Consider the following 9,678-nt stretch of genomic DNA (forward strand, 5'->3'; position numbering starts at 1 on the left):
CCCAGTTTGCCCTCAAACAACACACATCAATACATTTGCCTACTTACGGTATGCTTAAAAGAAACTATTCATGCAGCCACAGTCTCCCACTGTGAGATCAATACTTTTATTGGTAGTACATGCACACAGATATACTTTCCTAAGGTGGTCCAGGTTTGCTTCCCGCGTCTGTCCCTTGGTTCACGGCCTCAGCCTGTGACAGAGACATCACTGTCTCACTCTGATAACACGGAGCCGCTTAATGTTTAGCCCAAGATCCACACACACACGCACAGACACACAGGGAAGCAGAGGGATTACAAAGGCACAGAGACCCGTATGCTGTCCAGGGATGGAGGCGAGAAACTAATTATGGGGAGAAAACGAGGTAGTAATGACCAAGGTGAGAATTATCATTGTGTATTGTTATGTTTGATAACTGTAGAAGACCACAGTGTGAGGCAAAATATGGCATTTGTTGTCATTGCATCCTTATATTGGTGGAAGTCAGTGAAGTGATGGAGTTATTCAGTGCTGTTGTGAGACCACTGTAGATTCTATTTTATTTTGAGGAGAAATAATTTAATGACAGATACAGTCACCATGTGGCATTGGTAAATGGCACTTTTTTTCCAGTGCAGAATGAAAACCTGTTGAAGATTTTCAAAGTCTTTAACTTGATAAGCCGTGCTATTAGCCTGTTACTCTAATCCCCGTTAGAGCTTGTACACACGCTGTGTGTCCCATGGAGGAGCGACAAAACAGGACTGTATACACACTGGAGGTATTATAATGTAGCAAAGAAAATCTAGAGAAAAGGATGGGCTCTTTCAAAAAGAAATAATATTACTTGTTAAAATGTTATTTCATTTTAATGTATGCATCCTATAAACATAAACATGCATACTTTTCTTTCATGTATCAGTTTCACTTACATGCATAACTATATCTCAGATTATTATGGTCAAAAATGTATTGATTGGACAGCATCTGTCACTGAAATAGATTTGCATTTTCCTTAAAATCTTTACCTGCCAGTGATTGGCTTTATCAGCATTGTGTGAACAGACGTTCATTTATGTGTAAAGTCCCGCACTCCAGCTTTAACTTCACAAGTAATAGTCAAACTTTTGGGAAAAACGCTCATTCGTGAGAAGACTGATGGCACTCTCATGTCTGTACTGCAAATATGTAGCTGGATGCAGCAGCTGGTTAGCTTAGCTTAGCATAAAGACTGGAAATGGAGGCGAACAGCTTGCCTGGCTCTGTCCAAAGATAACAAAATCCACTTACCAGCTCCTCTAAGGTTTACAAATTAACATAGTTTAATCAATACAAAAAATTTGTCTAGGGTTGTGCGTCAAACAATGTTTTGTCTGGCGCAGTAACTTTTTAACTTCAGGAAGTTACTGCTCATGGCCAAGAAATACTGTGTTATTGATCATCCATCTAAATCTCAGCAAAAAGTGAATAATAAATTCCCAAAATGTCAAACTATTAAATTTTGATATTCATTAAAGAGCCAAAATGTAGTAATAACAGGCATTTCAAATGGATTATTGTAACCTATGCACTTAATTTCTATTGGGACAGAATGTTAGTCAAATTTAACATCATCAAGCTCATACATATTTATGTAAACTGATATTAGAGAAGGGTGGTGTGTGTGGTGGATAGTGCTGGTTGCCCCGGCCTTTCTGTGTGGAGTTTGCATGTTCTCCCTGTGTCTGTCGTGTGGGTTCTCGCCAGGTAAATTGTCCTAAGGTGTGAATGTGACTGGTTGTTTGTCTATGTGTGGCCCTGTGATGGATTGGTGATCTGTCCAGGGTGTACCCCACCTTTTGCCTGATGTCAGCTGGGATTGGCTCCAGTGACCCTGTACGCAGGAAAAGCAGTTGACGATGGATGGATGATATTAGGGATGCTAATTTTCTTTTTTTTTCTCTTTAGATGGAATAGGCCTGAAGGCCATACCTTCACTCTAAACTATAAAGAATCTTTTGAAAAATCTGCTTAAGTTATTTACAATTACAATTTCTTTGTGACAGGGACTGGTATTGAAGATGAAGTTTAGCAGAGCCACATGGGAGAGTCTCAAGTCGTCCACTCTCTGCTGTAGTTCGCCTCTATGTGTACGCGCTGCATGGCTGCCTCTGTGAGGTGGTCTTCACTGCTGTGTGGGACTGGTGCAGCACCCAGGACAGGAGGCTGGCAGGTCACAGCAGCCTGTGGGCGCTGCCTATGTACGCTACCGCAATCTACTTCATGGAGAGCCTGAGATCCCAGCTGCTGGATAAGCGTCACCCACTGCCAGTGCGTCTGATCGCCTACACCATGTTCATTTACCTATGGGAGTTCAGCTGGGGGGCAGGGCTGAGGCTGCTGGGGGCATGTCCATGGGACTACTCAGGTTTAAGTACAACCTGGGAGGACTGGTTACACTGGAGTATGCACTACCATGGGCTGTGGCAGCATTTTTAGCAGAGAAGCATGTGATCAGGAACACTCTGAGGATAAGACTGCACAACTAAACTGATATCAGTCTGGTAATGTGCTTCCAAGGGCAACCATAAAGCATTCATGGACATTGTTTTAGGAACACCACACTTTTGTGATCTTAACATTTTGATATTACTGTAAAAGGTTGGTGCACATGCTGCCCCTCCCTGAGCTGTGTCATTAAATCGGACAACCTTTTTCAGTTCAATTTGTGAGCGTTTTTGTCTCTCACAGTCTGATTTTATGTTAGGGCAACTGATTTGGTAGCCGATGTAACTTACTGGATGACAGCTGTAAAGGAACAGTTTGGGATTTGGGGAAATAAGTTAATTAGCTTTATTGTTAAGAGTTACATGAAGATCGACAGCATTTTTATTTCTGTCTGTTAAATACAGTATGAAGCTACAGTACATGCAGATTAGCACAAAGAGCAGGAAAGAGCTAGATAAGTGTAAACACAAAAAGTTGTGGTTTTATGGGGGTTTGGAGCTGGACTATTTCTTAGCTGGGAGCTTGTCACCAAGAAATTGTTACAGCATGTTACTCCCTGTAAAACTACAAATTGTCATCTTAACATTTTATTGTGTGTATGAATGAGACTTTGGTCAGAGCCAGGTTAGCTGTTTCCTTCCAGTCTGCATGCTAGGCTAAACTAAATGCCTCCTGTGTCCAACTCTGTACTTAACACACAGGCATGAGAGAGAATTTGACTTTCTCATTTAAAAGTCAGCAAGAAAGAGAATGAGAGTATTTCCAAAAATGCCAAACATTTCATTTAATTAAATTGTATCGTTTAAATCAACTCAGATCTGGACTGTCCACTAGTCACTGAATACAAAACATTATCATAACCAGTCTGACTGTAAGCCGGTTACAGTGAGTCAGACATCAAACCAAAGCAGAGGTGGGTAGTAACGAGTTACATTTACTCAGTTTCACTCAAGTCGCTTTTGAATAAATTGTAGTTGCAAGTGTAATTTTAATGCAGCATACTTTTGATTCTTAAAGTTTTTAGAGAAAACCCATTACTTTTACTCTGTTACATTTGGATACATTCATCACACTACTTTTATTCATTATTTTATGCATTCATGATCTGGTCATGAGTGGTCAGCTGGTCCCAGGTCTGCTGGTGCTCTGTAGGCCTACTGCAGCCATGCCTCAGCAAGCTACAGTAGGTGTATTGCTTTCAAATAGCTCTAGCAGCTTATATTTCTCTTCTCTGATAGTTACAGGCAAATTACAGGTTTTTTTAAATTGCTTACACACGTTTTCTGAAAGCAAGGCTCATTTTCAGTACAAAAACTCACACACAAAACTCCACAATCTGCGAATCTCTTGCAAATGCAAACACTGCATTCAGAACACTGTTATGTCTGGTGATGGAGCAGTGGATAAGACACATGCCTTTGGTTTGAGAGACCTGGGTTCAATACCCCACCCACTGTGACACATCTACCATTGTATCCCTGTGCAAGACAATTAACCCCTAGTCACTCCAGTGTGACCTCTGACATATATAGCAATAAGTCGCTTTGGATAAAATTGAATAAATGTAATGTTTCTATAATGTAATGTTCTCAAAATGAAGCGTTGTCTTTAAATGACACAAACCAGCTGAACACTGAAGTGATGGAAAACCCTATGATGAGCGGAAAACACTACAATGATACACTTAGTAGGCCTTTCGCATTTTCAGTGTTTCACTACATAATGTTGTAAACTGTTGTGTTTTCATACTCAAAAATAAAACGTAAATACAAGAATGTGATGTTTTTTATTCTAAAAGATTGTGTATACATCTCAGCAAACACTGATGGATTTGTAAAGTGTTCTTCACACAGAACAAACAATAGGAAAGTGAGAGAGATATGAGCAAATGCTGTGAAAAAAAAAAGAAAAGAAATAATCCTCACTAACCCCTTGGATAAGTCCATACTGTGCTGCTTATTGTGTGTGGGCTCCATCACATGCTGAGTCAGTCCATAATATCAAGAACACAGCACAGTTCTGTAGTCCCCCTGTCATGGGGGTTGCCAACATGGATGTTAAAATCACCATTAATAACTACACAGTCAAAGTCAATACAGATTACATACAACAGTTCAGTAAAGTTATCAAAAAGGTTGCACAGTATTTAGGAGGTAGACTCAATGAGAACAGCTGCACTGTTATCTTGGTCAGTTAAAAGCATAAAATTAAGATTGTTCTTGATGACATAATCATTGACAAAAACGTTTTTCCTGACGTCTATAAATGTCAAGAGAGGAGTTGAGAAGGCCACTGTCGCATTGGAAAGCGACGTCTTGAAGTCTGGACGCAGCAGATATCTGTTAGAGCTTGCTGTATTTTGTACACATGTGCTGTGCTTTTATCAGGCTGGGGAGACAGAGGATGATTCTGACAGTGTCGTGGGGGGGAGAGGTGCCAGGCACGGTGACCGTGTTAAATGTGTCAACAGTGGCTGAGGACTTAAACCCAAAGCAGGAGGTGGATTCTGAGGGGAGTTTAGGGGAGAGAAAATTGGAGGAGGGGGGTAAGTTTGGTCCCACCAGTGACTGGGTTTTGTCCCAGAAGTGACGAGCATTTTGATCTGGTCTTGGGCGGGGGGGGGCGTTGACTGGGGGAAAAAACCTGGATGGGGTTTGCTGGGGTTAGGGGGGCTCTCCTTCATGGTGTCTCTGGTGCTGTGTTATGTCTTTTCTTGTTTGTTGTTGATTCCTCTTGTCTCTTGTCCTTGGCAGAGGGAAAAGATTAGTCATGCAGGACGTAAAAACGGTTAGGGATGAACAGTTTTACTCCTGACTTGTTAAGGCAAAGTCCATCTGCCTTACAGTAATCACTGAGTACTGAATCGATATGCAGTACTACAGTGCAGATGATGAGCGCTACTGTGAACCTGCTGTAGGTTGATTGTCTGGCCAGTCTCCCTCAGTGTCAGAAAATGGTGGCCTGAATCTCTTCACAGATTATGGCTTTCCCTAGTCTTAGTATCTTCCTTGTCCTCGTCTTCTTACTCTGACTCCACTTGCCTCTCTCTCCCACTCCAAAACAGAAGAGCTCACCTGTGGCCCTTTCACAGTTTTGCTGAACCTCTGATTGCCTACTGAACAAAAGTGCAACATGCGTTTGCCCATGTGAGGCAACAGAGTTGTGAACACAATAGATTTGATCATGAAGATTAGTGTCACATGTAGAGACTTGTGTGTAGTGTGAAAAAAATGTGTGGTTTAGAATTGCAGTCTGAGCGTGAAGCAGGAAATGTACTTGTTTTTTAGCAGAACTGGTTCAGGGGGTTGGTACATCAGTTACAGATTGTGGTCACTGTGTCTCAAATACCTGTGTTAGTGAACAACTTAGCGAAACTGTAACAGCACACGCTGGTCTGAGGTCAGTACATCAGAGAACCGAGCTGACACTGAGATGTTGTGTTATGTTTATGTTTATGTTTCTATGCCAATAATTTTAGTAATATATACACAAAGTATATCTTCAAAGCTACTACTGCTCTTACAATTATATATAATGTAAATATTCAAGCTAGTGATGTGCGAGCAGCTTGCATTTAACCACAGTTGTCACACTCATTCTTGCAGCCTGATGGAGAAATGCAGAAAAGAACAGAACAAATTATGCACACGAAAAAAGACAAACTGCTTTTATTTAATGTTTCAATCCCAGATGGTCTTCCTCAGGTAAAAGTAAAGACGAGAACACACCTGTATTTAATTTTTAAATAATCAATAATGAAATGTCACAGCATTTCCTCCTAGTTAGCTCCTAGTATGAGTCACCTGATAAGAGATATTTTCATTAAGTTAAGAGACTCATTTCACCACTTCTCTGATGTTCTTGTCTTCATCAGAATCAGAATCAGACTCAGAAATACTTTATTGATCCCCGAGGGGAAATTCTTGATCATTGATTCATGTGATTGGAGAGACCTGGAAGAGGAGGGCTCACACCTAGTATGTCTCTAGAGGGACATGGGCCTTGAGAGATCTATACTGGAATTATAATTAAATGCATGTTCATCTTTTGATGTAACTAACAAGGCCCATTATGCACATGTATACAACCAATAAAATGGTGAAAAATGTCCATCACTATTTCCCAAAGTCCAGGATGATGTCCTCAGATGTCCAACGAAGGTTAAAATCAAGGGCAACTGGACTTGGTTGAAGAGACTGGAAGACGTTTCGTCCCTCATCCAAAGGACTTCTTCAGTTCTGACTGACTGGCAGGAAAACCTCAGTGGGGTCGTTGGCCAGGGTCATCGATACCGCTGGTTCGTTAGTGTTCCTTGTTGCTGTGACGACAGTCGTTAAGACTACCTGTGGCCAAGACTGAACGACTCGTTGGTATCTTCCCATGAGGCCAATAGGTTACGTTTGTTGAGTTTCCTGGGAAGTGACGAAAGGACAGCATTGTAAGTGGGGATAAGTGGTGGCGTAGACCCCCTCCCCTGTTCAATGACGGCTTCTCCCCTGGTGTAGATGCTTCCTTGACACCTCTTTCAAACCATCCATCTTCTCTGTCTAAAATGTGCACCTGGTGGTCCTCAAACGAGTGTCCTCTGTCCTTCAGATGTAAGTAGACTGCAGAGTCTTGACCTGAGGAGTTGGCCCTTCTGTGTTGAGCCATGCGTTTGTGTAGTGGTTGTTTAGTCTCCCCAATATACAGGTCTGTGCATTCCTCACTGCATTGGACCGCATACACTAGATTGCTTTTCTTGTGTTTGGGTGTGCGGTCTTTGGGGTGTACCAGCATCTGTCTTAGTGTGTTCTTGGGTTTAAAAAACACAGGGATGTTAAGTTTGTTGAAAATCCTCCTGAGTTTCTCTGATACTCCAGACACGTATGGAATCACAATGTTGTTGCGTTTGACCTTCTTTTCCTCCTCCCCTGTAGTTTTGTTCTTCTTGGATCTTGTGGCTGTTTTCACAAAGGTCCATTTAGGGTATCCACAGGCTGTAAGTGCCCCCTTCATCACTTCCCAGGAAACTCAACAAACGTAACCTATTGGCCTCAGTTGAAGATACCAACGATGGTCGTTCAGTCCTGGACACAGTAGTCTAACGACTGTAACGACTGTCGTCACAGCAACAAGGAACACTAACGAACCAGCGGTATCGATGACCCGGGCCAACGACCCCACTGAGGTTAAATAGCTGAGTTTCCATGACAGTCAGTCAGAACTGAAGAAGTCCTTTGGATGAGGGACGAAAAGTCTTCCAGTATCTTCAACCAAGTCCAGTTGCCCTTGACTTAACCTTCGTTGGATAACTATGACCTGGATGACTGAGAATCTTCATAGACGTCCTCAGATGTCTTGTTTTGTCCACAACCCAAATGTATTCAGTTTACCATCATAGAGGAGTAATGAATCCAGAAAATATTCACATTTAAGAAGCTGGAATCAATTTGACTTTTATTTTCTTAAAAACTTAGAAACAATCAACTATTAAATTAGTAGGAGGTTAATTTAATAGTTGACAACTACTTGATTAAACATTGCAGCTCTAATTTGCTGATTTATTTGCCAAATTACAATATAGGAGAAAACAAGCAAAGAATATCATTTTAAAAATGTCAGTGCATACTTAATAGAGTTTAATATTAATGTGATATGTTGTAATCACACTTGGGAATATTATCCTGGTGTATATGTGGCAGGTTATCTTATCAGGAGATGATGACTCATCATTTCATCACAAATAAATACAGGTGTATGTTCAGGTATGGATTTGTACCTACGACGATCCTACCACTCATCCATAGCAACACCCATTTCTGAAAAACTGCAATTTGTCATGTCCAGACAGTTCTGGGTTTTATTTGGGAAAGCTACAAGAACCTGGCAAGCAGAACTTGGCACGTAAAACATGAATACCATCTGATAACAATGTGATTATTTCTAAGACATGTTGAAACCTGTGTTATGTCTTTACAGCCAATCAGATTGGTACGCTAGGACTGGGATTGTGTAGTGTTGACAGCTAGGTAGATAAGGGTGATACTGATCTTTTTTTACCTCCAGAGGAAATCTACATACCACATCACAGTTTACGAGGCAGATGGAGTAGGAGCTGTAGCTGAGGGATCGGGTGTGGCTACCCTGGGAACACGGTTCACTTCAATTACAGGGGCCCACTTTAGCCCCAATCTGCCTGACAAAACAGTGATTTTAATGAGTAAGTTCCTTTTTGTTTAACCAGAAACAGTCAAAGCCAAGCCAGGGCTATCTCTGGAGGAATCCTTTACACACTTGTCACACACTTGTAATAACAATCTGAGCCTGTCAGTGGCAAAAACAAGCACTTTGGTGGAAGTACAGGCGCAACTGCTTGCAAAGATTACACTGCAGCCCTGTTTCTTTTGTTGTTACAGCCAATAGCACTACATATCCTGGGCATATTAGAATATAAACCTTCTGGGAGTGTTTCATGGATCTTCCTCCTCTGCTTGTTGTGGTTGTAGTGACTGGACGCATAAATGGCACCGATAAAGCACTGTGACGTTGCATGGTCCTTATTACATTCACGCCTCGACCCCTCTGCAGTGAGCCATCAGCTCTGTGCCTGATTGGGAGTTTTTTTGACACAGTTCCTGTGTAAAATGGAGTAAATTAAGCTCATGCCAAACTACTGCAGTTGATGAAAAAACACTGAAATGTGGTAATTTGGAAGTAAAAGTCAAAAACGCAGACTGTGCGTTCTCACAACTCAATTTTATCCCTACAGATATTTATTGGAAATGGTAGATTGCCTGCAATTATATTGTACTTTTACAATATTTACAGAAAGTGCCTCACAATGTGCCTCTCATTCACACACTGTGATTAGAGGACGACCCACTGAGCGTCTGTATAAAAATCAATGTGCAGAATTACGACAAAGTGCAATTTAAATTTCAGATTCAATAGTTTCTGGTGTTTATCAATACTGAAATGAACACTGACCCCAGAGATCACTTTCATTACAGTTTTTCTCGATTACTTAAACACATTTCCACACCCTCAGACATAACACACAAGCCCTGAGAAATACACACACACAAACACACTACAACACAGTCTCACACACTGGTGAGATAAATACAAAATATTCTACAAAAACTGGTTTTAAGTAATGTTGCTTGTGTTTCCCCCCTTCTAAAACCTTTTCACATGATGAACACAACAAAAGAAGCTACAAATGGA

At 41.2% G+C, this 9,678-nt stretch overlaps 1 pseudogene; it reads left to right on the forward strand.

Annotated features, from left to right (window-relative positions):
* Window positions 1–2,522, forward strand: part of LOC119917690 — a 5,091-nt pseudogene extending 2,569 nt beyond the window's left edge.
* The last annotated feature ends 7,156 nt before the right edge of the window (window positions 2,523–9,678 follow it).

This window comes from Micropterus salmoides, unplaced genomic scaffold (genome assembly GCF_014851395.1).
Source record: "Micropterus salmoides isolate LMB-PRFRI ecotype aquatic unplaced genomic scaffold, ASM1485139v1 Ms_hic_scaffold_22, whole genome shotgun sequence".
Taxonomy (NCBI): domain Eukaryota; kingdom Metazoa; phylum Chordata; class Actinopteri; order Centrarchiformes; family Centrarchidae; genus Micropterus; species Micropterus salmoides.